The sequence below is a fragment of the Octopus bimaculoides genome, chromosome 1 (assembly GCF_001194135.2).
Source record: "Octopus bimaculoides isolate UCB-OBI-ISO-001 chromosome 1, ASM119413v2, whole genome shotgun sequence".
In the NCBI taxonomy this organism is placed as follows: domain Eukaryota; kingdom Metazoa; phylum Mollusca; class Cephalopoda; order Octopoda; family Octopodidae; genus Octopus; species Octopus bimaculoides.
The window spans coordinates 69,791,776-69,795,806 of NC_068981.1; positions in this window are offsets into that span (position 1 = coordinate 69,791,776).

Sequence of the window (4,031 nt, forward strand, 5' to 3'; positions counted from 1 at the left end):
TATATATATATATATATATATATCAGAAACAAAATTGCTTATCATATGAGTGTGCTATTGGCAGAATTGACGGGCATATATATATATATATGCTTCGAAAATGATTTCTTATATTTATTAAAATCCTAAATATTTGTATATTAGCTAAATATTTTAAAATCGCGAATGTGATTTGCAATCTGCAAACCACTGAAAATTTTATTTCAGAGTAGTTCTTGAAAGTTAACCATAGTGCAACACTGAGGAAATGTCAGGATTGTAACCCTCAGCTCTCAAATACCAATGAACCTGTTCATGTAATAACAACATAAGGCTAATATATCGTTAAAATATCACACAATTTATATATCAATATCATCTGCTGGATTTTGTACATTGATGAGCGTTGCATTAACATTACATCAAGTTTAGGTAGGTAAGTGTGATTAACATTTATTAAGTGGATTTGCGAAGGATACTACTCATTAACAGTGACATAGCACTTGACGTTCATACGGTGCTGTTAGATGCAGAAGAAATGGAATCAATTTTCCAGCATCCTGGCTGACAAGGATATAAAAATAATGAGGGTAGAATTTACTTTGGAAGTATTGGGATCATTAATTCTGAAATGCTAGCTTGCAAAATGCAAGATAGCATGTCAAAAGCTTTTCTCTGCATGGCTTCTCAATGCTCCTAGGAAAGGGAACTCTAAGTCATTAACGATTATCGAATTTTATTAGACATCTCAGTAAAAATCTATACATTATCTAAATATTTACAAACGCAAATGTATTTTGTTATTAATGTTAAATGACTTATGGGGTGTTACACGTTTGAAGTAATCTAGACAGTAGATGATGGTTTTTATATATACTTTTAATATTCATTATACACATAAGACTATGTGTTAGAAACAGGGTAATTAGTAAGTACATCGCACACTCTGTAATAGGATACTTACGTAACTATATGTAGATAAGCGGCAAAAGGAAGATATATCTGTTATTATATACAATTCAAGTAAGTAGTTTTGTAATGTTGCTAATATCCTGAATATTAACACTCTCTCTCACAAATGAATACATACAAAAATTTTATATATACTTTGCGTATATGTATATATATATATATATATATATATATTTGTGTGTGTATGTACGAGTGTTTGTGCCTGTGTGTGATTGTGCCTGTGTGTGGCGCTATGTGCGTGTGTGTGTGTCTGTGTGTGTGTGTGTGTGTGTGTGCATGAGTGTGTGTAATGCCGTTGCTTACTTCTACCTGATTTCTATATTTTAGAAAGCCATGTAGCCCCCTCTCAAAGTTTTTCGACTATGACAGGATCACCCAGCTTGTGATATGTCATAACTTGGTCGAATTTATCAAGGGACTTTGCAAAGTCGAAATTTATCACGTGCGCAACTAAGTTGTTGGCAAAATCTTTGTCAGTAGTTTCTAGCCGATCGTAAAGGACGCTGGGTGACAGTCAGGAAGTCATTCTCTTCAAGACCTGTAACTACTCTCGTTCGCACTATTCGCTCCCTCCTGATGTCTGAGTTTGGCGAGATCGGCCTAGAATTTGTAACTTTTGCTCTGTTTTCTCTTTTATGGATAGTGTATATTATTCCCTGCTTCAAATTTCCTGAGAGTTTACCACTTGCAAGGGAGCTCTGAAAAAAATAATTTGCATTGGTTTTGCCAGGAGTCGTTTGCATGTTTTGAGAAGGTTTGCTGGGAATCCTTCAGAACAATCAACTGAGTTTCAGTGTACTTCATCTACAGCCAGTATTTCGTTTTATTTCATGTCGATGTAAATAATCATCACTGTTTCGCTGGTTACAATTGTAGTGGCAAAGAACCCTGCCGTTTTGTCCATTTGCCTGTCTCCTAAAATGGTTGGGAAAATACTTTTGAACTCTTTGCTGGCAACCTGTTATTCATGACAGCATGAATCCCTCGGGCCATCCCACATAGGGTAAGTTGAAATGACCCACTTGTAAAACACTCAAGTATTGTTCTATATTTGTGACGCGGTGTGATTTGGAGCATCTCATGTGCAATATGTGCAAAATATCACGATATAAAGGTGTATGTTATGTACAATTTGAATACCGCATACTGAATTTTAATAAGACCCCAGGATCTTGAGTGTGAGATCATCACGGATGTAAACTGAAGCACAACAGTGAATCCTTTCCCTTCAGTTATTCGTAATAAATCATACTTCCGTATGTTACTTCTGCGTCACCTCTATTTAGTCTTAGATGCATTTCCACATGTGATATGCATAGAGCTTGATCGTATGCAACAAGGACGCTTAGGAAAAACATTTTTCTTTCGTTGTAAGAATGCAACATACCCCCGATATTCGTTAGAATTATTGATGTGACGCCTGTGCTGGTTTTAGTCTTGGCTATCTTGTATGTGTCGAATGTGTTAGCCTTGTGTGGCGGCAGTTATGCTTCTAAATCTGTGCCTGATGCAGCCAGGTCAGCTGCTGCACAATGTTTTTGTACAATATTTTTGTTAGGTTGCTTCCCTGTTTGAAGCTGCACCCACGACGTCTGCACATCCTGTTTTAGGTGTAGACAGTGTGCGATTAATTGTTCTTTCGTGTCCTGCATTTCTTCGTGCTCCTTGTGGAAAGAAGTATAGACTTTTGGTATACATTCAAAGAATGTGTAAAACAGCATTTTTCACACTCCTCTCCATGCCAGTTGCTTCTTTGCAGGTAAAATCTGTATATGCTTCTACTTTTGTACCTCTTTGTTTTCTCGTGCACATTGTTAGGAGTCTTTTTTGCAGCAATGCTTGCTTTTTCTTTTATTCTGAAGGTTTCTCTGCAAATTCCACATTGGAGCAGTCTTGATTGTTTTCTGCCACGGTTTAACTTGGAGACTTTCGTTTTTATTTTTTTCTCCTTCTTTTTCTTTCTCTCTTCCTCCTTCATCTTGTTTCTGGAAGATTTTCTTTCGTCTTTTATTTGTTTATTTTTCTTCCATTTTTAGCCCTTTATCATCAGTGTTCCCTTCGTTAGTTCTTTTGACGGTCTGCTGCTTTTGACAGTTGTTTCATAGAATGGCATTCATAATATAGATGTGTGGTCTGATGAGCGCATAAGAACAGGGAATTAGACTTTCTTCCACTGTATCTGGGCTGAAATTCTGTTTAATGCTACCGTGATGCTTCCGTCTGCAAATTTCCAAGCTCGCAAAACAAATTTGGAGTTCTTTGATTGTCCAGTGTCTTGACGTCTTTGCAATATATACCTAGAACGAGAGAGAAAGATAGATAGAGAGAGAGGGAGAACAGAGAGCGACAATGAGGAAAAAGATACAGACAGAGAGATAAATCTCCGTGCATGTGCATACAAATATATGTATACTCGTGCACACAAACACACACGTAAAGGTATAAGAAAAATGAGATACAGAGAAGACGAGAGAGAGAGTGAGAGAAAGTGAGAATGAGATTAAGTGGAAAGCAATGCGAAAGTAAACCTACAGCGATCGGTATGCCTGTACGGGAAAAAAATCAAGAAAGAAATTAAAACAGAAAATAGATATCAGTATAAGGTAAAAAGTTTCACTCCCATTTTATTATCTACGGTAACATATTTCTTTTACCGAAAAGTCGCTGTTAGTGTAAACAAAACACGATATGCAATCCACATATCTTATGTGGTTTCTTAAAAGTTACGTGAGTGTAAAGAAAACTATTGAAGATCTTCACGTTGAATTTGATTAATCGAGAAATACGCAAGTTATAGGAGAAAGTAAGAGGATTAACTGCAGGTCTGCAGGATGTAAGGAGAAATAAATAATTATATAAACACTTACACTTTCTTGTATATCTTAGACGTGTTTATTTAAGCGAAATTTGTGTAAAATATACACTTTATTTAATGAAAGGAGAATTCATGCAACAAAATTCGGAACCCAAACACGTGTAGTTGATAACTTTGTTTTAGGTGCTGGTACATCTGCAACCGTAATATTTAAGTATTTGCAGGCTCAACAGAAAATTATAATTCCATAGCTCAAAGCGATTAT